Source organism: Neophocaena asiaeorientalis, unplaced genomic scaffold, assembly GCF_003031525.2.
Source record: "Neophocaena asiaeorientalis asiaeorientalis breed wild unplaced genomic scaffold, Neophocaena_asiaeorientalis_V1.1 scaffold184, whole genome shotgun sequence".
Lineage (NCBI taxonomy): Eukaryota > Metazoa > Chordata > Mammalia > Artiodactyla > Phocoenidae > Neophocaena > Neophocaena asiaeorientalis.
The window spans coordinates 2,087,944-2,115,570 of NW_020185325.1; the positions used below are offsets into that span (position 1 = coordinate 2,087,944).

A 27,627-nucleotide genomic window follows, 5' to 3' on the forward strand; every position below is an offset into this window, starting at 1 on the left:
TTGCTCTCATGCCACTCTCTTCTTCCTTTGCTTTGAACGTGGCACCTGAACAGACATGTCCCTTCTGCACTGTGATTCTGCGTTATGTACTGTTATCCTCTGCTGATCACATTAACAAAAGTGTAATGTCCTTAAAAGGTCTCTCTCATATTTTATATTCCCATTAGCATGCCCTACAAATCATAATTCCTCAATAAATATCTGTTGATCCATTATTTCTTGACTAGCCTACATCTGAGGTTTGTATCAAAATCATTTTCATACTGACTTAGCATTTCCCACTTCTATAAATTTTTTAAGTTAAATTTTTATAACCACTGTCAGTTATGCTTCTACAGAAAGGGCAATGTGTAAATCTGTCAACATTTAAAATTATTATAATAATAACTTGTGATATGTTATAAGTAACAGGAAATATGTAGACAAATTATTTTTATAGAGTAAGCAAGTAAGCACTCAGACATTATATAGAGCAGTATAAATACCACTCAGTAAATCAAGATATTAAAAGTTTGAAATCCACAACTCTACCAATTGGGATTTTACACAGACATTTTAGCTTTTTTCTTTTATTGTTCTTTAAATATGCAACTTGGAAATTCAAGGTAAATTTCCTAATAAAAATTTTAAATACTAAGATTAAAGCATAATATGCTCAAATAATATGTTCTCAGATACCAAAAGTGTTTAGATTTTAAGATTAGAAATGAAGGTAAATCAATCTAAAAATTATATAGGTACTATATATCGTATGCATTCGAATTTCTTAATTATTTCCTAAAATTTCACCAGAAAGTACATTTATTGTGAATTCAGTTTTGAAAATTCAGAAAAATATGATATAATAAAAAGTAATACCTAGTTTTCTTAATTTCATTAACATTTCATATACTACATTCAACTTATTGCAAAATTAGATTTGTAAAATACATATGATAATTCTATTATAAAATACACTATAACATACTAGAATTCCTGAAAATATGAAAGGAGCATACTGCTGTTATTAAATGTTAGTGTATATAAGTCAACTTGATCAGTGATTGCTACCAAGCATATTTTAGATTTTAATTACTATTGAAGTCTAATGATTATCAGTAATTAAATGTTTACACTCAGATTGAGATTGAAAATATGAAAGGAAGAACTTTGCCACTGGAGTATAATATTTTAAAAAGTTACAAAGATGTTTCTCACTGGTAACCATTTTTTCACTAAGTGTAAACATGTTTCTTTTTTCTATTCCAAGCTCAGATAATAAGTAGTTCTAAGCACATTACTTACTAACATTTCCCCAATGAATTTAAAACCTTTAAAAACTTTTTATAAAAACAAAAATGTGTGGATAAGTAATCATCTTAATCAGTTGTTATTAGTAAAGATGACATTAATACAGCAAAAATTGCATCTCTGTGATTGACAGCTGACAAGTCATTCACTTGATAAGTTAAATTTAAGTAGTAAGATCTTTTCTAAAGACTTGTATTTAGAACTCTTTAGCACTTTATAAAGGTGCGCTATATCATTTTGAAGTCATTAAATTAAGAAGCCATTCGTTTTTAGAGTAGCAGTATTAGAAGCCAACGATAATAATCTGATTTCCACATTCCTAAAAAATTAACGTTGAAAACTCAAATGTTGAGTCTTTGGCCTCTTGCTTTGCTTTGCATTTCAAACTTCAAGATCTTTACAGATTTCATAAAAGCACTAAGAAACTTTCATGATGCTCTTTGATTTTAAGCAACTGCAGGAGCCTGGCTTTTTAAGAAAATTGCCATTAAAAAGAGTCTCAAGGGTGCTTGTCCTTGATTTGTACAATGTTCGGATGGAAAAATACAGCAGGCAGGGAGGCCATTTATTGTAGGTCCGTCAGTGGCATGGCAGAGTTAGAGAGCCAGCTTTGATTAATTAAACTGCTTAGCCTTAGAAAGAACTGTGTACTATTTAGTTGTTTACTTCTAAAGACCTTATGCTGAATTGGATATCTTCACTGAATTTTTAACCATTTAAAAAAAAATTAGCCCTCAAACTACACTGTTCAGTATGTCTACTTTGTCAGCACTCTTAACCTACCAACCTCCCCCTATTAGCTACTATATCAACAAACACAGTGGCTGTGAACTGTTGCATTATCATATAGGCCAAACACCAATGAGCAATTTAAAAAATATATTTGCAATTTTTTACTCCGCCATAAGGCTCCCAATCTTTGTCATGCCCTCAACAGTCATTCATTCAGATAAAATATAATTAAAAAAATATATTGACATGTTATACTCATACAGGGCTTCACAGCTTACAAAATATTTTCACATGAGCTATCTCATTGTTGTGATGTCAAACTGATGAATACTTCTTTTCTCAGTCCTCAATTCCACAATTATTTTTTTTAAAATAAAGTTTTGTAACATTCACTTACATACGATACTTTATGTTGCTGATCACTAAAGTCCAGCAGAGGGAACATGACTCTGGGGGGTTCTCGACCAAAGCATGAGTCTGTGAGGTATCAGTTTAATTCCTTAAAAATTGAGTGGTCCTCAATTTTTCTCATTTTAAAAATTGTGGTTATGGTGACCCCTAATTCGCCAGTTATGAGGTAAGGAAAGGTAAACAGTGCTTTGCCTTTGTGACTATAAATTGTGAATAATGAGCTTGGTTCTACAAGGCCACTTGCATTTCTCTCTTTAGAGATGAGGTGATCCTGGCCTTTTAGCTCCTGTGGAGCAGGCACCAGATCTTACACTGCTGCATCCTTAGATGCTCACAGTGGCTTGGCTTGTACATAAGAAGAGCTCAATAAATATGTGCTGAATATTGGTATTGGGGGCTTTTTTTTTCCCCCCAAACAGCAAACTAACAAGTAAATCCAACTCTTACACTTTATTTCATACTGGAAAGTTGTCACACACTAGCTTTCCTTCACTCGTCATTTGGACCACAATCAAATGGATGTCATCATAATAAAAGGTTCAAAATCCAATTTCCTTTTGCCTGTGCCATCCACTTCCCCAATGTCCTATTAAATGCAACAATTATAAAAACTAATGAAGGAGTTGCAATTCAGAATGCAAATGATTATACACCTAAGATTAAGTGACCTTAAGCAGCAAACAATAAGATGCTTAAAAGAAAGATAATATGGAGATATACACTGCTATCACTATCCATAAGTGAGGTAAGGATATGAAATAATATTTGAAAAACAATATTAGACAAGCATTCTGAAGTCTGAAAAATGCATCCACATATGTTTCCTCACATAATCAAAATAATATTTCAAGGAAAAAAAGATTATCACACCTATTTCATAAATGAGGAAACCTTTGAGGAGGGAAGTTAAACTCATAAAAGATGAGTCTAGAATTTAAGCCAAATGCTCTGTGCACAAACAGAAAATAACGTCAACTGATAGAGTGAAGAGTTCAGTAATTCTTTAAAAGTTGATTCTGCATTTCTTTTTCTTCTGCGTTTTTATACGTGGATGTCTGCATAAACATACTAGGATAGAAGATAGGAAAATTAACATGAAGGAAACGTGTAGAATATTACTAGTGGTACTCAGGATATGACAGAGCTTTCACAAATTGGGATACCTTAAAATAGTAGACAACAGTCTGTGGCAGTGAGTCACAGAAGTAAACATTGAGGTATTATGGTGGTCTGTGTCCCTTTACAGGTGTTAAAAAATTGACCTACTACCATTATTGGCCTATATACTGCTTATCTAATATGGATAGGTTTATTCAGTCTTGACTAATTTATTGACCTCTTACTACATGCCCATCTATTCATCAATATATCCATCCATCCATCCATTCTCCATTCATTAAATTCAGTTTTGAAAAATGCATATTCATTAAAGGCCTACTATATACCAAGCACTTTTCCAGGCAGTGGAGATACAGGGATGAACAAGGCAGAAAAAGTCTCAGCTCTCAGGGTTCATATTCTAGTGGAGAGACAAACTATACACAAACACTTAAATAAACAAGGAAATACCATGAAGTGATAAGTGAAAGAAAAAAAAGGGGTGAAACAGGTGGGAGTATGAGATGATCAGAGATGGCCTTTCTGAGAGGTGACATAAATCTGATCTCTGAGTGAGAAGCAGAAGTCAGCTACTGCACTAGATTTACTGTACTGGTTTTCTGAAGGAAACATTTTAATATAATAGAGCAGAGGCTGTGAGGTTGAATGCACAGGATTCCCTGGGAGAATAGGAGAGGGAATTATAAGCCAGCTTGGGCTTCAGGGAAAGACTTCCTGGAATAGAGTAGGGATTAACATAGTGAAGAAGAAAGGAAGGGCAGACAGAGAGATAGGAAACAGCCTGGTATGATTAGGGAAGTAGAGGCAGATCAGTATTACTAGACCAAGACGGGCTGGTCAGAGGATAGTCAATGATGGGATGAAGAAGCAGAGATAGCCTAGATTATTTTGCTGAGAAAAATTGATTCTATTAGTGATGGGGAGCTTTTGAAGGATTCTAACTATGGTGATATTGTCATTTAATATAAATGACTGAAGAGGGGACAAAACTATGGCCAAATAGCAAGCTACTACCATGGTCCAGGTGAAAAATGATGCAGGTCTGAAAGGGAAATGGGAAGAAGAGTTCAAAGCATACTTAGAAGTTAAAACCGAGCAGAGCTAGTGTTAATTAGATGTAGAATGGCAGAGAGAAATGGAGTATCTTCGAGGTGACAGATAGTAAATAGCAGATAGCAGCTCCCAGTTAAGGGATTGGCCATGTCTCACAAATAACACCTTTGAATCTAATTCCTTCCTTAAAATTTTATCAAAAATTATTCTTGCTGGTGGATTGCATTTGAGGGGACCTGTTTTAGTCCCACCTGCTATTACCATGCAGAACCCTATGGGCTACATTCACATCAACCAGGCTGCAGGGACAGGATTGAAAATTGAAAACCTGCCTCTAAGCTGAGGCCACACCCAGAACTTCCTTGCCCCATGGCTTATCCATGTGTGTACATCTGCCGTCCCACAAAATGGGGAGCCCCTTTGTAGACAGGGATTATATACCACATAGTATCCAGCAGCAAGCCTCATTCTTAGCAGAAAATTAATCTTAAAATAAATATAAAAGGTAAATAAACAGTAAAAATTACAGCTAACATTGTAATATTTTATTTGTGTAATTTATTTTTAAATTAAAAAGTTATTTCACTTAGTGTCTCAAGAGTACACAGATACTGAAGCCTTTAGAAGTTGTTTACATGCTGAGTAAAGAGGGAATGCATTTCTTCCATAAGGAAAAAAAAAAAACCACAGACTGGCAGTCAAATGGATTACTTCTCTTTCAACTAGTTGCCACAAAGTAACCAGGTATTTCTGAAATTGTCCACCATTACCCCTAGAGTGGGACCCGTGGCAATTTGATCACTGTCAAATATGGCAGTAGGACATGGTGGTCTACATTTCCTGACCATAAGAGCTGTGTTTATGTATCTCTGGTATTGTGCTTGCTTTTGTCAGATTCAACAGTAATCCTAAATTAATGAGTCCAATCAACAACGATTACCAAAGGCTTTTAGGTGTCATTTCCATAATCAGTTAAATAACTGCTTTGCCTGAATTGTCTGAGTGGCCTGGAAATGCCTTTGACCTGAGGCCCCGCTGTTCAGATGAACTGAGCAAGTGAGTGATGTCACCTGGAAGGCTGAGTAAGAGCAACTGGGCCAGCTGGGGCCAAGCCTCACATGCTCTCCCCAGAGCGGCTTCTCTGCCTTTGCCAAGTTCACGCGCAAATAAAATAGCTTCAAAGTGAAGTCCTTCTCACTCTGCAAATTCATTTTCTGGAGCGTGGCAAAGAATGGAGTCTGCACTTTATTGATCTTTCAGCTGACAAGGAAGCAGTGCCTCAAGATGTCTCACATCTTTTCCTGAGTGTGCTGATTAAGCCTTTCAAATAAGGGAGATGCTTGGATGAATCTGTAACAGGAATGTACTGCTTTCATTCGCTCTATCTCAGTATCCAGACATCTTCAGAATGAAAGGATTTCAAATTAAAGCCCTGTAAGAAACAAATCTTTAAACATCTTCAGTCTTCTCTTTCTCTGGGCATCTCATCTTACAGGAGTGAGACCTCTGCCGTGCTTAGCATAGCACGATAATTGTGCTGAACACGAGCGCTGGCGAAGGAATTACTGATGACCTCCAATACTGCAGAAGCGAATGCTGATTCAAGCAGAAACTTCCCTCTGTGCCACTTGGACCATGGCCTTTCTCTTATTCCTAGTATTTGCTCTACTTTAGAGTTGTCTTGATACTAGGTTCTAAATTGGTGAGGGAGAGATCAAGGTCACTATTCCTCACACTGCGCCTCAGAGGTTAACAGGAGCCCTGAAGATTTTTTTGCTTGTGAGTCTTGTCACTTAAGCTCCCCCACTGCCCCACCACACACACCCACCCACACCCACACCCACACACACACACACACACACTTGCTGATTTCTCTCAGGCTATCATTTTGCTGGTGCTGCAGACTGGTGTCAGAGGAAAGAGGACAAGGGATAGAACGACGATAGGAAGTATAAGAAAGGCTGATCTCAGGAATAGGGTTTGGATGCACTGGTTTGGTGGTAAGAGACCAGGGAGGTGGGAAGGAACTCCCCGCACATGGTGTGAGAATGTGAAAGTGGACATGCACAGCACAGCCTTCCCTTCACTCACAAATCCCTGAAGAGCACCCTGGGGGTCAGCCAGCTGCTCCCCATTGCACTGGAAGTGATCACCTTAAAAGGATTGAGAGTGAAAATCCCATTTGGTGATGTTTGTTTCTCTCCATACTTAGAGAATGCTGCTTTGTGTCAAGACATAGTTTTCACATATGGCCACAGTAACGTCGCTTAGGGAAACCAGTAGCTGAAAAATCATCAAAATGATTTCCAAAAATTAGTTAAGCGTATTTGGAATTACATAAAATGAAGGTGTAACTTGGAGAAAACTCTATTTCTTTGCATCAGATGGGCTGCTTACACTTGATAAATGCGAATTTTCTTCACAATCTTGAAGATTGATTCTGTGATACGTGGCCACTAAAGAATTTTCCCCATTCTATTAAGAACTGTATTCTTTTCAATATCAAGAAGCTCAGAGGTGCCCAAGATAAATGATGAGGAACAACTATTTGTGCATATTTTTTCTCTCAGATACCAAACTTCTTAAAGGTAGAAACCATGCCTTTTGCATTATTTATGTTTCCAAAGCACTTAGCACAGTGACTTACAATTGGCAGTTCTCAATATTGTGGGTTAACATAAATGAAAACAAATCATTGTTGTTTTGGAATTACTTCTCTTCCTTTCTTGAAACTGAATTATCTTCTGAATGTAGATATTATCACTCTAAGGATTCTATATACTGGGTGGGTGTTAAAATCAGAAATTCTTTCTTGGTATGCTGGAACACTTGAAATACATAAGAAGTAGTGCTTGGAGGTAGGGGAAGTATCTGGAGTGAAAACCAGCCTTTATAAAGTTACAAATTCAATTCTCAGCCATCTAGCTATTTTCCTGTAAAATGCGGTTATGCTTTTCTTCACACTGTATTATCTCAAGTCAGTTTAAATTAATTGTTTTAAATTCCAGAAAAAATTAAACTCATGAATAAGCTAAATTTGAATAGGAAACTGTCCACTAATATTTCCCCAATCTAATTTTTGAGCATATTGATGCAGAATAGCAGGGCCAATGGACTCTAGTATTCAAAGGCCAAAATTTGTATTGAGATAATTCACAAAGGTCAATGAAATCTAATATTATCATCCTGTCACAGCTAACAGCATCGCCATAGGACTATCAAAGAGCACATTTTAGTTTGTTTAAGATATATTCTTTCAAAAGAGAAAAGCATACAGGCTTTTCAAGCACTGAATGTACTTTTGCAGCCAGGCAAGATTTCAGTAACTTGTACTCAGGTTTCCACTTCCACTACACAATTCATCTTCTACCAACTATGAAGATAACAACATGGTTTGATGAAACATTTGTCTGTAGAGTCAAAAGCCTGCAATTCAAAAACCTGCAGATGTATACCTATTCTTGCCTTCCGACAAAACATACATCTGCACAGGAAAGAGCTAAAAAGGGGTATAATGCCGAGGTAAATGCTAAAGGTGGGATGCAGTTGCTCCAAGAAACATGAGTCGAATAACCAAATGTAAATATCCAAACACTGCTATGCAGAAGACACTTTTCCACACTTATAAGTTATTTACATCTTTTAAGTGTCTTTGGTAAATGCATATAAGTACTGCAAGGTGTTGCCTCTGATGTTTTATTATAGCAATATGTTTGGCATGTCAAACAGACTTTTATTTGAGAGATGAATCACTGTCCCATAACCAGTTATCAGCTATCTGGTCATTTTTTTCCTGTACAATGCAGCTTTGCTTTTCTTCAGGCTGGATGTTATCTCAGGTCAAGTATGAAGTCTCAATGTTCCAGAGGTCAAAAGAAACTAAGCAAGAAGAGGATAAACAGGAAGCCATTGCAGATGGCAGGTACAGCATAATGAGCCCTCTCTAATGCTAGCATACTTTGGAAAGTTGGTGGAACAAAGGATTGAGGGCAAAATGGAGCCTGGAAGTACACAGTAGATGATTTGATTATTTGAATTCTAGAGATGTCTACATGTATATTCACTTTTAAAAATATAAAGAAGCGTTTGTCATAGAGAAAATAAATACACAATAATCATAGAGTCAGAGAACTGTTAGTGTTGGAAAAGGGAACTAAAAGTTCTCACAAGTAATTTTTTTAAGTCTGCTCTCAATGTCACAACCTCAGCTCCATTATTTTTCCTCCTTCCAAACTAAATAAAAAAGTAAATCATTTGTCAGCATTTCCAGTAGAGAACTGAGACAGAAGATGAATTCTTGATGATAATGCATTTACTAATCGAACATTCCTAGAGAAGAAAGTATCACAAATGCTTTGCATATAGTATTTGCAGTGATTTTGGTAGTTCTGAAAGGGAAAACCCAATGTAGAATTTTAAACAAAACAAATGTAAAGCTACAAAAACAAAGGATGCTTTATGAATTTTATAGAAACAGCATTCTAGAAGAATTTAATAGAGTAACAATTTTATTACAAATCTGTAGAAGCTAAGCCAGCTTTTCATATATTAACTCTTATCTGAGATTCACATGAGATCTATTCTAAAATGTAATGAATATAGGTAAGCCTATTAAAATAAGAAATTTAACTTTTGTTTCTTTTCAAAGTAATTTTATATAATAATGGTAGACCCTGATATTTTGTTATGTTCAGGTTAAATGTTCATTTTTGTTGGACAATATTTATAGAAAAACAACTAAAGTGTGTATGAGAGCTACCTAATAACGCACACATATATTTCAGAGAAGTAAGGTATTAAAAACCTTAAATCTGGATTTAAACCTTCAACTGCTGAAAAGAAGATAGAATATTAGCTATGTTCAACAAAATATTCATAATGAGATACACTGCTACTTTCTGGTATGTTCAAACAGAATATATTATTATTATGTAGTCTGACCTAATGATTAAATAAATAGGTATGCTTCTTATAAACTTACATTAAGAATAGATGACAAAGAGGGACCTTCAAGATGGTGGAGGAGTAAGATGTGGAGATCACCTTCTTCCCCACAAATACAACAAAAATATATCTTCATGTGGAACAACTCCTACAGAACACCTACTGAATACTGGCCTCAGACTTCCCAAAAGGCAAGAAACCCCCCATGTAGCTGGGTAGGGCAAAAGAAAAAAGGAAAAACAGAGACAAAAGAATAGGGATGGGACCTGCACCTCTGGGAGGGAACTGTGAAGGAGGAAAAGTTTCCACACACTAGGAATCCCCTTCACTGGGGGAGACGGGGGACGGGTGGCGGTGGTCGGGGGGAAGCTTCGGAGCCATGGAGGAGAGCACAGCAATAGGGATGCAGAGGGCAAAGTAGAGAGATTCCTACACAGAGGATTGGTACCAACCAGCACTCACCAGCCTGAGAGGCTTGTCTGCAGGCTCGGGCTTCGGAGGTCAGATACCAGGGAGAGGACTGGGGTTGGCTGTGTGAACACAGCCTGAAGGGGGCTAGTGTGCCACAGATAGCCAGAAGGGAGTCTGGGAGAAAGTCTGGAACTGCCTAAGAGGCAAGAGACCGTTGTTTTGGGGTACGCGAGGAGAGGAGATGCAGAGCACTGCCTAAACAAGCTCCAGAGACGGGTGCGAGCCACGACTATCAGTGCGGACACCAGAGACAGGCATGAGATGCTAAGGCTGCTGCTGCCACCACCAAGAAGCCTGTGTGCAAGCACAGGTCACTATCCACACCTCCCCTCCCAGAAGCCTGTGCAGCCCGCCACTGCCAGGGTCCCATGATCCAGGGACAACTTCCCCAGGAGAACACATGGTGCCCAGGCTGTTGCAACACCACACTGGCCTCTGCCGCTGCAGTCTTGCCTGGCATTCCATACTCCACCCTCCCTCTGGCCTGAGTGAGCCAGAGCCCCCTAATCACCTGCTACTTGAATCCTGTCCTGTCTGAGTGAAGAACAGATGCCATCAGGCAACCTACATGATGAGGCAGGGCCAAATCAAAGACTGAACCCCAGGAAATGTGCGAACAAAGAAGAGAAAGGGAAATTTCTACCAGAAGCCTCAGGAGCAGCAGATTAAATCTCCACAATCAACTTGATGTACACTGTATCTGTGGCATAACTGAACAGACAACGAATCATCCCAAAACTGAGGTGGTGGACTTTGGGAGCAACTGGAGACTTGGGGTTTGCTTTCTGCATCTAATTTGTTTCTGGTTTTATGTTTATTTTAGCTTAGTATTTAGAGATTATTATCATTGGTAGATTTGTTTATTGATTTGGTTGCTCTCTTCCTTTTTTTTTTAATATATATATATATTTTTCCTTCTCCTTTTGTCAGTGTGTATGGGTATGCTTCTTTGTGTGATTTTGTCTGTACAGCTTTGCTTTTACCATTTGTCCTAGAGTTCTGTCTGTCCGTTTTTTTGTTGCTTTTTTTTTTAGTTGTTATCATTGGTGGATTTGTTCCTTGGTTTGGTTGCTTTCTTCTTTCTTTCTTTGCTTTTTTATTATGTTTTTATATTTTTAATTTTAATAATATTTTTTTCTTTCCCTTTCTGCTTTCCTTCCTTCCTTTCTTTTTTCCTTCTGAGCCAAGTGGCTGACAGGGTCTTGTTGCTCCAGCTGGGTGTCAGGCTTGAGCCTCTGAGATGTGAGAGCCGAGTTCAGGACACTCGTTCACCAGAGACCTCCCAGCCCAATGTAATATCAAAAGGCAAAAACTCTCCCAGAGATGTCCTTCTCAAAGCTAAGACCCAGCTCCACTCAACAACCAGCAAGCTACAGTGTTGGACACCCCATGGCAAACAACTAGCAAGACAGGAACACAACACCACCCATTAGCAGACAGGCTGCTTAAAATCATAATAAGTTCACAGACACCCCAAAACAAACCACCAGACGTGGTCCTGTCCACCAGAAGGACAAGATCCAGTTTCATCCACCGGAATAGAGACACCAATCCCCTCCACCAGAAAGCCTACACAACCCATTGAACCAACCCTACCCACTGGGGGAGACACCAAAAACAACAGGAACTACAAACCTGCAGCCTGTGAAAAGGAGTCCCCAAACACAGTAAGTTAAGCAAAATGAGAAGACAGAGAAATACAAGCAGATGAAGGACCAAGGTAAAAACCCACCAGACCAAACAAATGAAGAGGAAATAGGCTGTCTACCTGAAAAAGAATCCAGAGTAATGATAGTAAAGATGATCCAAAATCTTGGAACTAGAATGGAGAAAATACAAGAAGCGTTTAACAAGGACCCAGAAGAACTAAAGTGCTAAAGAACTAAACAAACAATGATGAACAACAAAATAAATGAAACTAAAATTTTTCTACAAGGAATCAATAGCAGAATAACTGAGGCAGAAGAACGGATAAGTGACCTGGAAGATAAAATAGTGGAAATAACTGCTGCAGAGCAGAATAAACAAAAAAGAATAAAAAGAATTGAGGACAGTCTCAGAGACTTCTGGGACACCATTAAACACACCAACATTTGAATTATAGGGGTCCCAGAAGAAGAACAGAAAAAAAGGGGCTGAGAAAATATTTGAAAAGATTAGAGTTGAAAACTCCCCTAGTATGGGAAAGGAAATAGTCAATCAAGTCCAGGAAGCACAGAGAGTCCCATACAGGATAAACCCAAGGAGAAACATGCCAAGACATATTAATCAAACTATCAAAAATTAAATAAAAAGAAAAAACATTAAAAGCAGCAAGGGAAAAGAAACAAATAACATTCAAGGGAATCCCCATAAGGTTAACAGTTGATCTTTCAGCAGAAACTCTGCAAGCCAGAAGGGAATGGCAAGACATATTTAAAGGGATGAAAGGGAAAAAGCTACAACCAAGATTACTCTACCCAGCAAGGATCTCATTCAGATTTGACAGAGAAATTAAAACCTTTACAGACAAGCAAAAGTTAAGACAATTCAGCACCCCCAAACCAGCTTTACAACATAAAGGAACTTCTCTAGGCAGGAAACACAAGGGAAGGAAAAGACCTACAATAACAAGCCCAAGACAATTAAGAAATTGGTGATAGGAACATACATATCTATAACTAACTTAAATGTAAAAGGATTAAATGCTCCAGCCAAAACACATAGACTGGCTGAATGGATACAGAAACAAGACCCGTATATATGCTGTCTACAAGAGAGCCACTTCAGACCTAGGGACACATACAGACTGAAAGTGAGGGGATAGAAAAAGATATTCTACGCAAATGGAAATCAAAAGAAAGCTGAAGTAACAATTCTCATATCAGACAAAATAGACTTTAAAACAAAGACTATTATAAGAGACAAAGAAGGGCACTACATAATGAAAGGGATCAATCCAAGAAGAAGATATAACAATTGTAAACATTTATGCACCCAACATAGGAGCACCTCAATACATAAGGTAAATGCTAACAGCGATAAAAGGGGAAATTGACAGTAAGACAATCAGAGTAGGGGACTTGAACACCCCATTTTCATCAATGGACAGATCATCCAAAATGAAAATTAATAAGGAAACACAAGCTTTAAATGATACATTAAACAAGATGGATTTACTTGATATTTATAGGACATTCCATACAAAAACAACAGAATACACTTTATTCTCAAGTGCTCATGGAATATTCTCCAGGATAGACCATATCTTTGGCCACAAATCAAGCACTGATAAATTTAAGAAAACTGAAATCATATCAAGTATCTTTCCGACCAGAACGCTATGAGACTAGATATCAATTACAGGAAAAAATCTGTAAAAAATACAAACACATGGAGGCTAAACAATACACTACTACATAACCAAGAGATCACTGAAGAAATCAAAGAGGAAATCAAAAAATACCTAGAAACAAATGACAATGGAGACACGACGACCCAAAACCTATGGGATGCAGCAAAAGCAGTTCTAAGAGGGAAGTTTATAGCAATACAATCCTGCCTCAAGAAACATCTCAAATAAACAACCTAACCTTATACCTAAAGCAATTAGAGAAAGAAGAACAAGAAAATGCAAAGTTAGCAGAAGGAAATAAATCATAAAGATCAGATCAGAAATAAGTGAAAAAGAAATGCAGGAAACGATAGCAAAGATCAATAAAACTAAAAGCTGGTTATTTGACATGATAAAGAGAATTCATACACCACTAGCCAGATTCATCAAGGAAAAAAGGGAGAAGACTCAAATCAATAGAATCAGAAATGAAAAAGGAGAAGTAACAACTGACAGTGCAGAAATACAAAGGATCATGAGAGATTACTACAAGCTGTAGTAATGTCCATGCCAATAAAATGGACAACCTGGAAGAAATGGATAAATTCTAAGCAAATCACAACCTTCTGAGACTGAACCAGGAAGAAATAGAAAATATAAACAAACAAATCACAAACACTGAAATTGAAACTGTGATTAAAAAGATTCCAACAAACAAAAGCCCAGGACCAGATGACTTCACAGGCAAATTCTATCAAACATTTCGAGAAGAGTTAATACTATCCTTCTCAAACTCTTCCAAAATATAGCACAGGGAGGAACACTTCCAAACTCATTCTAAAGAGGCCACCATCACCCTGATAGCAATACCAGACAGAGATGTCATATAAAAAGAAAACTATAGGCCAATATCACTGATGAGCATAGATGCAAAAATCCTCAACAAAATACTAGCAAACAGAATCCAGCAGCACATTGAAAGGGTAATACACCATGATCAAGTGGGGCTTATCCGAGGAATGCAAGGATTCTTCAGTATACCCAAATCAATCAGTGTGATACACCATATTAACAAATTGAAGGATAAAAACCATATGATCATCTCAATAGATGCAGAAAAAGTTTTAGACAAAATTCAACACCCATTTATGATAAAAACCCTGCAGAAAGTAGGCATAGAGGGAACTTACCTCGACATAATAAAGGCCATATATGACAATCCAATAGCCAACATCATTCTCAATGGTGAAAAACTGAAACCGTTTTCACTAAGATCAGGAACAAGACAAAGTTGCCCACTCTCACCACTATTATTCAACATAGTTGTGGAAGTTTTAGTCACAGCAATCAAGAGTAGAAAAAGAAATAAAAGTAATCCAAATTGAGAAAGAATAAATAAAACTGTCATTGTTTGCATATGATATGACAGTATACACAGAGAACCTGAAGATGCTACCAGAAAACTACTAGAGCTAATCAATGAATTTGGTAAAGTAGCAGGATACAAAATTAATGCACAGAAATCTCTTGCATTCCTATACACTAATGATTAAAAATATGAAAGAAAAATTAAGGAAACGCTCCCATTTATCATTGCAACAACACATATATATGGAATCTAAAAAAAAAAAAAGGTTGTGAAGAACCTAGGGGCAGGACAGGAATAAAGATGCAGATGTAGAGAATGGAGTGAGGACACGGGGATGGGGAAGGATAAGCTGGGACAAAGTGACACAGTGGTATGGACATATATACACCACCAAATATAAAATAGATAGCTAGTGGGAAGCAGCCACATGGCACAGGGAGATCAGCTCGGTGCTTTTTGCCCACCTTGTAGTGATGGGATAGGGAGGGTGGGAGGGAGACGCAAGAGGGAGGAGATATGGGGATATATGTGTATGTATAGCTGATTCACTTTGTTATACAGCAGAAACTAACACACTGTTGTAAAGCAATTATACTCCAATAAAGATGTTAAAAAAAATTAGATGACAAATATAAAGTTTTAAACTACAAATAATCCTATGACTGCCCTTTAGGAAGTTTTACATTTTGAAAAAAAAAGTCAAAACTAGAATTTCATGCTTTTCTTAAGCTTTTAATTAAAAGAGAACTTCATGTGTCTCATACTTTGGAGTTATGTAAAATACTAGTTTCTCCAGAAGCTTTCATCTAATTCATGTTGGACAGCTCAACAGGAATCTGATAAAGGCCAATAAATCACAAACATAAAATAAAGCCCAGTCATTAACGCAAAATGGAGTTGGAAGAATTATCATGATTTCTAAAAATTCCTGTGCAAATGAGGAAAATAGTGATTTACTTTTCTTAGGAATCCTTCACTTTAGTCTCATGCTTCAAAAAATTACTAAAAGCAGTTATTTTGTACCTTAATGTCATTAGGATACAGCAAGATATGAATACTATTATTAATATACAGGAATGATAAATTACACAAAAATAAATAGAACCAGGGATATAAATTTTACCTACATTACTAATACATTTGTTGAACATTTTTTTCAATTACCCAAAACCTCTTTAGCTATAGAAAAAAGAAATGACTGTGTGAACTATACATTGCTCTGGTTGGGGTTTACGACAGTATATTCTTGGCACCTCAGTACTTTCAAAAGTTATCTGCTCAGCTAAACCAAATCTGCAAAGATAAAAAGACAATAGAAACACCCATTTTATATTAATAGAATTAAAGGTCCACAATTTCATAGGCTCATACAGTTTACAAATGTAAGTAATTTATCTGGGAAATAAGGTAACAACTAAGTGTAATATACTGGTGACTTGTGATGTATGTAAAGTGACTTATCGAGTCTTAGAGAATTTTCTGTTATATCAGCTCATCAAGACTGTTTTCATTGCAAGTTTGGTTAAGGGCATGAACAAAAATGCAGTTCCAGGTGCCTGTATTTTTAAAAACCTGGGTGATACCAATATATAGCAAAGTATGGAAACTGTGAGTTAATCATCTTTATTACCAGGAAAATAACACCCACCTTAGGTTTGTGTCATAGGTTACAAACAATATATGGTAAGCACATAGTAAACCATATGGCAATCAATATGCTCTTAGTGAATGGTAGCTCTTCCACTGTAATTGTTATGGTTGTTATTTTATTGTTATAAAGCAAAAGTTAGAGTTAAAAGTTATGGTGGGAGAGATTGACTTCCACTGTGACTACCTGAAGAATCCAAGATTGAAAAATATACTGCCAGTTCAGCCAGGTTTTACATGCATTTACTTCTTATTCAGGAAATAAAAGAAGAGTAGAACATCTGCTCCCATTTCCCATACAAAATATTCTTTAATAAAAATACATAACATAAGCACAATTATTAGTCATGAACACTTACTGAAAATGATTCAAAATGTCATGTCACTTGGCGTTGCCTTAATATTATATTCATCATCAGATAATTCTGTCCCCAAAGCATTCAAATTGTCAGATAAATCTCTGCCTGGGGGAAATATAAACGATAGCTTCTTATAATGAATGAACACGAAATGATTCCCCACAGTATAGTGCCAGACTCACTGGAAATAAAAATAACCAATTAAATAATCTCTTTTTAAAATAGGTCTGTGACTGGCAGTCACTTTTCTTCATTGTGGTAAAAAATAAGGATCTCTCCTAGGGAAAAAGTCTCGTGTTAACACTTTGATAAACCAGATTATAACTCTGAAAAGTGCCTTTATAATCAAGTTTTTTTTTTCCCTATTTAATATCCGAGTAATCCTATCTTTAGGTTAGATGGAGATAAAAGTTTTAGCTGGTGGCAATTTTGTTGCAGTAATCTAAGAAATCTCATTTCCTCAAGTCCATAACTGAGAGTAAAATAACAAATCTTTTCTCCCCAAATTGAATAATATACCTGGTTCCCATATCTTCAGCATAACCATTTTTGCTTCATCATGACTTATTTTTCCAATCAATGTGAGAAGAATGTTAATATTCATTGCTTCAGATTTCCAAAGACATAAAGAGGATGTATTGAAAGAAAAATCATGAAATGCCCCTTAGCACCTAGCCAACTCTTTTTTGATCTGATTTTGAGGTATATGAATACTGGTTTTTTCTGAAGTGTCAAATAAACAAAGTAAAGTGAAGAGACAGTTTCAGAAGAAACTTCTTTCCTCCAAAGGTATGGATCTTTTCTCTCACTGACATTCCTGAAGAATAAAAATGAAGCCTGAACATATTTATTGCAGAGAAAAATGTCAGGCATTTCAGCCTCAAAATAACCCCATGAATAGCAGTTTCATTCCCAATTTTAATTAAGGCAACTGAGGCTCGGAGAGGTTAAATAACCCCTAAAGTCACAGAAGGAAGATTTGACCCCAGGTGAATCTATTACCAAAGGGTCATGATAAACACTGTGATACAATCTGTTTGCTGGGGACATTCTGTTTGCTGCATTATGTCTTAAGCAGTGTGGAGAAGTGATGAGAAATGACAAGCAGGGCACTTGGCTATCATGTTTCTAAAGACAAAGAGTAGTAACTTAGCTCACTTTGTGTTCTTCATCATTGTTTCTGCCATGGCTTGTAGACTGAAGGGTCAACATTGATTGTTATTCATTAAACATTTAAAACATATTTGTCAAAACTCTTCTTTGAGCAAGGCAGAGGCATGACATTTCATACTCTAGTCTTTTAAGGTTCAAGTGATGCTAATTTAAATGCTAATGATGCTAATTTAGCATCATTTTATAGCTAGAGATCCATAAAAAAGGACTATAGTGGGGCTTCCCTGGTGGCATCCGCCTGCCGATGCAGGGGACACGGGTTCGTGCCCCGGTCCGGGAAGATCCCACATGCCGCAGAGCGGCTGGGCCCATGAGCCATGGCCGCTGAGCCTGCGTGTCCGGAGCCTGTGCTCCGCAATGGGAGAGGCCACAACAGTGAGAGGCCCGCGTACCGCAAAAAAAGGACTATAGTGAACTGCCTACCTCAAGGTTTTCTACATCTTTATTTTTCTTCTCTCTCTTGCTCTTTATTTTCTCCCTACAATATACGAACTGCTTTCAATGTTCACTTATAAGAAAGCCAATTATGATATAAGGCTTTATTCTCTGGTTAATGAAATGCCTCTGGCTAAATTTTGGAGGCAATTGTTTTCAATGTTAATATTTTCAAACAAGAAATTAGCGTCTGGGTAAGTATCACAACATTAGTCTAATTTAGGATACAAAGGTTTGTGTATAATTTCCAAAAGTTGTATCATTACTTTATCAAGAACTTTGTGTTCTAACCCAGAATTGCTTTTGTAGTAGCTGTTAATTTTTGTTTTTCATAGCTTTATATTTTAGGCTCACAATAATCATTAGAAAAATAAACAGACACCAAGTAAACATTCATGTGCACATAAACTTGGAATTCCCCAGTATATTTCTCTTTTCTCCCATATTCACTTTATTGTAGATCCAAGTTTCATTACCTGTGCCAACAGATTAAAAAGTAAACATGAAGAAAATAAATCTATTGATTATATTTACTCCACATACCTTACAATCACTTTAAAATTCAGTTTTAACTCCCATTTCTCATAAGCATGGCTATTTAATAACAGTAATTATTAACTGAAACATGATTTCTACAGTATTTAACTGCTATCAATACTCTCTGGTTAAAGTAGAATACTAAAAAAAAAATTCATTTCAACCAGTAATAAAAACGGCCTGTAGACCATTTACTTGGCTAGCCAGCTCCTGGAACTTCAAAAACTGTAGGTACTATTATATTCTTGGGAGTAGAGAGGCTGCTACTAGAATATAAAACAGTCATTCCTTTTTACTTATATGCTGTTAAAAAGTGTAAGACCAAGCCCAAGCCCATAAAATTTTCCAATATTTTTCTTTTTTAAAATTCAGATTATATGTATCTAGTGGTCTGTTCATTGTTTAAATAAGTGATAACCTGCTTCCCATTTTTATGTTAATATAGATGAAGGCATCTCTCCTTTCTCTCTAACATTTTTTTTTTCTCTCTCAAGAAATCTTAGTTACTCAGCTGCCTGGGTTTGTCAAATGTCTAATCTAACCATGCAGGGAACTGAGGTGTTACAGAGACTAGGAAAGGAAGTACATTGAAGAAACAATGTCTCCTCTTGAAAAACTTTAGATCTGAAATGGGATTTGACCAACTAGACACGTTAGCCACACTCTAGAAAGAATAAAGTAACGATAAATAAATGTTATAAGGGCAGTCTTTGGTAGTGTACTCTGGTGGATTTAAATGGACTATTTCAGAATGAAAAGAAATTAAAATGCTAATTTTGTTTTCCAAGTGTAACTTTGTATGTAACTTTGTAATCAGAAAAAAAAAATGTTTAAAAAAACATTAAAGGGGTGCTCTCTTCGGTAACACACATACTAAAAAAAATTAAAGGGTCATTCAAAACAAGTGAAATGTAAACAGTTTTTCAATTTAGACCATCAGAGATGCTGTCACCTGTTGCTAAGTGCACAGAGATACTCAATAGAAACTACTTGATAGATAACTGTGTCTAGAAAAAGATAATCTATTTTCTAATGAAGGTAGAGGTGTGTGTGTGTGTGTGTGTGTGTGTGTGTGCATGTGTGAGAGAGAAATGTTGTGTAATGATCTTATTGGTTTTCAATTATTCTGAACACATCTCCATATTTGGGAAGGGTAATCTGTGGGCAAATACACTGGCTTCTACAGATGTGGCCTGATGTAAATAATGGTAAAGTATTCATACAATGGGAAATACAAATGGACAGCATGAATGTATGTATCATTTTCTTTAGTATTAATCCGTATTTTTATTTTATTGATTTTAAAATCATTACTTGCAGAGCTTAGCTTAGATATAAATGCTTGCTAGTAGTACATTTTTTGGAATGGTCATGTTACTTAAATTTCTGTTTTATTATTAATTTAATAGACCTTAGTGAGACAAAGATCCCATTATTATGTACCATTTTCTTAAGTACCATTAACATATCAATGATTTTAAGATGCATCCCAAATTCAGAGATGTTAGTATAAAGGCATACATTTTAGAATTGTGGAAATGAGGAAATGTATATGATGAATGTTTATTTTTTCTTTTAGGGGTGCATGTTTTAATTTTTTTGCACAATTCCTTTTTCCCATATTACTGGTATAAGGCAATTAGCCAATTCTATAATTGATACAGTTAAACCAGAACTACAAAATTCTCTCTTCCAGGTCATATTAGAAACCAAAATCTGAGGGCTTATTATCAGACTGGGAAAATGAAAATTTTTTTTCTTTTATATTGGCTTATCCATTTCATTGCACAGAATTTTATATATTACTGTGTAATATATTCAGGTAACAGTGCCATTATCCCCAGAATATAAAAAAAATTGTTTTACTTTTTATGACTAGACAAAACACCAGGACACAGGTAATAGTTCTGTGGGGACTTTCGTAGTATTCTGCATAATGAATGAACTCACTTAGGCTCCTATGATAAAATCCACCTGACTGCTCAAAAGGTTAAATGTGTATAAAAAGCTGGTATTTTGCTGTGCTAGGAAGAAGAGTTAAGAGACACTAAATGAATTGTTTTTCCTTCTCAGATACAATTGTAAGCTTATTGCTTTTCTGTGTTATAAGTAACCTTTTCATGTGCAATCCATAGCACTATTTATTATTCATTAAAAGAAGCTACCCCAGGTAAAAATACTGCTGTAATTGAGGAATATTCAATAAATTGGAATTCACTATTCATGCAAAGAAGGAAAGAGAATTAAAAACAGGGAAAAGCAAAAATTCTATGAGAATCTATGTGACCTGGAAACAGGAATAAAGACATATCGAGAAAGCAAGACAGAGGCCCAAGTAGTATGTAAGCCTTCTTTATAGTTTTGGTTCACATGTAGTCTTGAAAATAGCCCTCTTAATGAAATAAATTGAGTGGGTAAATTTTTCCTACAATCAAATAAAAAAAGCCAGAAAAAGTACATCAGAGCAATATTTCAAATGTCTTCATGTCAATGACCTTGTGTTATATATTTTGATAGTTGTCTCAGCATCTAGCATCATGCTATTTTCATAGTCCTGTTGCAAAAGATCTAGGTTGTTAGATGTCCAGTCATTTCCACCTTTTTATTCCAGTCCAGCCCTCACAGATCTGTGCAAACTTATCCTCCATAAAGAAAGACGTCCAAGTAAATGATAGAATCACATGAGTCTTGGAAGCGTACACGGCTTAAAATAACTCTAGGTACCTGTAAACTATGAAATAAGAACTAAATTCGAAAATAGACTTAATTATGCATTTAGTGACAATACCCTGATGCTTTAAAACTGGTGTGAACATCAACTAAAAATATAACTTAATAGATTGGCTTTTTTTTTTTTTTCCTCATGTAATGAGCAATCCACATTTACTTTGTACTTGATGCTGTGATTCTGGACCACTAGCAATTTTTGGTTAATTCATATACAAGTTGCATTCTTTTAAAGCAACTGTGTATATGTCACTGGCAACCCAAATAACTAAACTGATTATAAAATTTTACACAGATTTTAATTGGTTTTGAGAAAATTTAAAAGGTCCTGGTAAAAAGCAGAATGTGCTCCACTTCAGACTGTAGCCCTTGGACAGAAGGGATATTCTTTAGTTTATCTCTTTTCTCCCCTCTTTTAAATATGGGTTAGTATCCATATCTAACTCAGAATACATCAATTCTCTATAGGGTTACAAACTTTCTAAACCTGCATTGTTGGTGAGAAGCAGCAATGGGTTCAGTAAAAACTCAACCCTGCTATTAAAACAGCTGTAAACACAATGACAAAAATGTGGCTTAACAGTATCATCTTCTGCTATTTTGCTTATATTTTTTTATACATGGAGCTAGAGAACAAAACTCAGACACAAGCCTAGAAATGGACATTTGATGAAAATGGATCGTTAATAGCTTTTATTTCCAAAAGCTTCATCCATATTATCCAGGAGGAAAAAATATCTTTTGAAACCAATAAGCCAATAACTCAGGATTCTGAACCTTTTCTGCACTACAGATATTTCTGTCAGTTTTGTAAAGCCTAGAGGCCCTTCTTAGCATAATGCTTTTTAGTTCATAAAATGAAATAAACAGAAGTACAAAGTAATTACCAAAATATTTTAAAATGTGTGATACAATAATATGTGTGCTCATCTATTAACACATTAAATAACAGAGGTGGTGGCAGGACTACTATAATTTCTTACAGTGAAAATGGTAAATGGTATTTTCAGCTATGTACAACAAGTATAACGTGGTATGAAAATATCTGTGATTTCTATTAGTGACAAAGTCATTGGTATTGCTAATGCAATGATTCATTGTTGCCTACATTTGTAATGGATAGAAATTCTAAGTTTCAGGGAGCCATTAGTAAAAATAAACATATGATTTTTGTTTTCTCATCAAAAAACACAGACACCCTGAATTCTATCCATCCCCGAAGATCCTGTACCCTTGGTCAAAAACTCTGCATTAAGTACTTAAGGGGGTGGGACTGAGAACATCCTTTATATTAATCTCTGTAGGAAAGTGCTCATGTTTTGTTATACTGAAAACTATTAACAGTGGTAGAATCCAGGAATAATTCTAATGGGAAAGGAAAAGACATTATTAAGTGACCGCTGAGTGGATATGAGGCAACTTTTATAAATGAAATAGTCATTTTATGGATATTCAAAAAGTTGTGCGTCTGCCTGAGTGTACCAAAAACATATAAGGTGAATTTTATTTTGAACATACCACCACAAATATCCTCGGATTTCTTGGAGCTAAGAGGTACGGTTTCAATTCTTCAGTGTTTTGTAGTTAGATAATAGTGCTGAGTATTTATAGGCTCCCTTATTATAACTATAGTTCTGTCCATTTTTCTTGTCAGAATAGTTTATTTTCTGTCCCTGCTCCTGTTTTCCTTTGAATTTTAGTATTGAATTTACTGACTTTGCTCTGACTCTACTTCTTTTTATAGAACCATATTCCTCAAGTTCAATTTATTTTTAAGTTGGATACTTTATGTGTCCATTCCCTTTAGAGCTCTAAAAAGAATGTGTATTATTGACCAGATAAAGCTGTTAAGGTAACTATTATGAAATATATTTTTAGGTCCTTGGTCCCCTTAATGGCTCTCTGAGTTTTAAGATATGCTCAAAGTCCAGCGCACTATAATCTGGGAGGAGTGGTCTGTGGCTATTATTTCTTCCTCAGCACCTGCTTGATCTGGGAGAGCTGCATTCTGGCATCCTCTTTACCACCCACCACAATTATTTAAGGACTAATAGTGATTTCAGGATCCAAATTAAAAAGTCTTTTCTTAGGTATCCATTTCTTTGACCAGCTCCCTGTTTTGGAAACACTATTTTCTTTGCCCTCTCTAAGTCTTGATTCTCAGTTTCTCTAATCACTCTTTTATTTTTTGTCCCTTTGCAGATAGAACTTCTTTATCTTAAATTCTATCTTTAGTAATCTTATATTCTTTATTCTTTTAAATATCTCCGTTGGCACTAACATTCAATCTTACCACTTCACCAGTCTCATCTGATTCTTGAATCTGAGTCTTTGTTACCCTATGCTTCTCTGAGTTATCACCCACATTTTAATTAACTAGCTGTCCTAGCTTACCAGGATGTGCCAGTGGCACCTATAATTCAATATGCCTATGCAGGAAAGAAACCTGTTGGGCCCTTCTCCGTCACGTGAAGAAGAATGCTTTGAAGATGAAACTCAAAACATGTACGAGGCTCTTTGTGTTACATGCTGCTGGAAGCTATCACTTCCAAGTCTGCTTATGTAGCTGACAACTGCAGCCAGGGGCATGCTGGGATTGGTGTCCCGCTCAACTCAGCTCCTTGGGTGCCAGTAAAATTTTACTGCTACTATTTGAAACCCTTGGGATTTCAGGAAATCCTGGAAAACTGTGCACATTTGGTAAAAGATCAGAAACCATCTATGTTCTTTTCTTTCTCCTATTTGAAAAAAGCATTATTCATCTCTGCTGTTCAGTGACTCTGATAAAAGCAGAAACCACAGTGATTTGTGCTTGTAATTTCCTCATTATGAAACCATGATTTCAGCCTCACTTTGATATTCAGACCCCAAATTTCACCTAAGTACCCAAAAATGCCATGGCAACACATGTAAAGAATAATGACTAGCCCACAAATTACATTTTAACCATGTTTCAACTTTCAAGTCCTAGGATGACTTCTTTTCTAGCAGTTTCCTTATAGAGAGATTTTTGGTATTCTATAGTGTAATATTTTATTTGAGTTCTATCTTTATTTTTTTGTCAAGGGTGAGTATGGGGTGATGGTTGAAAAGGTTGATATTTACAGTCTGAGAAAAATACAACATTTCTCAATCATACACTACCGTTCTAAATGTTATGAATATGAAATCAAGTTATACTGCTCCCAAACTCTCCTGATCTCTGCATACTTTATCTTACTTGGTTTCTGAGATAGGATATATTAAGATGAGTTTTAGCCTGGAGAATAAATGCAAAGCTAAATTTTAATCCCTGGACATATGCAGGTTAGTGCATAATGGGAATGTTACATAATTTGAAAAACAAGAAGGTCAATGTTTCAGTAATTATTTGTAATCAAATACAAAATACAGTTAATAAGGATCTGATTCAATTTGTTAGATGTATTTAGTATGTCCTAGGGGGTCTATTTGAGCATTCTGCAGATATTTTTTCTGTCTTTCCTTTTAGATTATCACTTTAACGTACAGCAGGTGAACTTTCAAAGTGTGATATGTCTGAACAAAACTGTTGGGCAACATTTGGAAAAATATACCCAGAGGCAACTGATTGAAGATGGAACTTCCATGTCAGACACAGAAAGTCCAATTCGGTTTGTCATTGAGTCAATTTTTTGTGTTTATTGTTGCAAAGACTTCATACTGCAGTAATGTTGGAGTCACTTCTTTCCTTGAGGCCTATTGATATTCTTGCACAGTATTCTGGGTTTTTTGTACTTATTGTCATGTCTTTAAAAAGAATGTGAGAAATTAAGTTAAAATAATTATCTATACTCAAGTATTTATAGTTATGGTTATTTCCACTTATATCTCTATATATTTATGGGTAGATTTTTAAATATTGTGTATATTGGATTAACATTATACAATTAATCCTGAATATAAAACTTTCATCAACCCATAGTCGATTTCTTTCTTTCTTTTTTTTATGTTCACAAAAGGTGACAGCCTGAGGTAAGCTGTCCTTCTCTTGTCCTATTGGAGTTCTGGATTAATTCTTATCCTATGTATTCAAGGAAAGTAATCTTACATTGATATTAGGCAATGCATTCAAAGACAAAAATTGTTGCAAATCACCATTTCAAAATTCTAAAACAGAGCAGCTATTTTTTATCTGGAATAAAACTAGAATCAGCATTAATGATTATTCTTTGTTTTTTTGATTTCTTGTTACACTTGCAAAAGTTAAAGTCTATTTTGGTGTTTTAAAAATCCCTTGTAGATGCATAAAAAGATAGTTTATGAGATGGATTATTAATATATAAATATGCTTGCCATCAACTAGTCTTGACCCCATATTGTCAAAGCCTAAAAGGTAAGTGATCATTCTAAACATCTCATCATATGATTATCATACAGCAATCAGAGCTCATCCACTTAATATTAAGATTCTTAAGGACAAAGGGTCTGTTTATCCTTGAGCATATTGTCCTTCTTGTAAAATTTTCATAGGCTGCCGCCTCTTTGGTACCTACTATATGTGCTTCTGGCCTCAGTTCAAATGTTACTTCCTTAAACTCCCCAAAACAGAACAGGCACCCCTGTCATGGTTCTCTCTTCTTTTCATTCATGGTACTTATCATGTTTTGTAATTAGACATTATGTAATTCCTGTTTTTCTCTCCCACTAATTTCTATACTCCATGAGAATAGGAACTGAATTTAACCGCCATTGTTGCCCCAGCTCTAAGGGGTGGCTAGTGTTGGATCCAATTTGGTGAATGAATTAATTCATTAATACATGTTCTGAAAATTCTGTACATAGTTAAGAAAAACTCAATAAATATCTGTGGCTAGTTTATTTATTGAACACATAATTATATACATTCAGTATGTTTTAATACTGGACTTAACACCATTTTCTCATTAAATTTATGTGTCTTAATTCTAATCTTTACTTCCTCATAAATACCTTTTACTTTTAAAACTCTTTATTTTAATCAGAATCTCTTATATTTTGCTTTTGGATCTATGTCATAGCTGGATATAGCAGAGTAGAAATTTAGTGTTAGATAGGATAAAACTATAATCTCTGACCATCTATATTAGATAAGAAAATACTGAAATTATTTTTCCACTGTTAGTTCCTGTTCATCATTCACTAAAGTACTTGATCAAGTAACAGTGACAGTTTACAATAATTGTAAACATGAAAACATAAAGAAATGAACTTAGGTGTTTGTGGTTCAGAAGTATGTTATGATGTCATATTTTTCAAAAACTAAAGCAACTCCTATCTCCTATAATGGTTTTGGTTGAATTAACAATATTTGTTTATTAAAAATTATGCTAATGCCACTGGATTTCCTAAATTTAGGTACTTGTAAAACATGGTATGCAAGGCATTAAAGCTGACTTCTACATATTTTGTTCTCAATACACACAGTCAGTTACTAAAGATAGGCAGTTGTTTTAAAATTTCACAAAATTATAACAAAAGAAAAAGGGGACTAAACTAGATTTAACTTTTTAGATAACTCAAAATCCTTTTGTCTAGTTATTTATTTATGCAATTACTTGCTTTTTTACAAAATGTATTGACCTAGATATTTTACTAAATGGTTGATATATAGGTTTCTCATTCCAGTTCATCATCATTGTCCTTTCAAGCTGTTTATGAAAATGGCTATCTGAACACTTGAACTTATATCATTTAAAAGTGACAAAGGAATATAAATTAGAACTTAAATTAGAAGAGTATCTGTAATACTGTAATAGATATTACGGAAACATCTAAACGATTTTCACGTATCAATCAAAAGTAACTTCAGGGGCTTCCCTGGTGGCGCAGTGGTTGAGAGTCTGCCTGCCAATACAGGGGACACGGGTTCGTGCCCCGGTCCAGGAGGATCCCACATGCCGCGGAGCGGCTGGGCCCGTGAGCCATGGCCGCTGTGCCTGCGCGTCCGGAGCCTGTGCTCCGCAACGGGAGAGGCCACAACAGTGAGAGGCCCGTGTGCCGCAAAAAAAAAAAAAAAAAAGAAACTTCAATTAAAATTAAAAATAATC

General features: G+C 35.7%; 1 protein-coding gene across 2 annotated transcripts in view; it reads right to left on the reverse strand.

The window, feature by feature from the left end:
* EDIL3 (EGF like and discoidin domains 3) overlaps positions 1-27,627 on the reverse strand; it is a 411,746-nt gene that overhangs the window by 142,602 nt on the left and 241,517 nt on the right. The window lies entirely within an intron of this gene.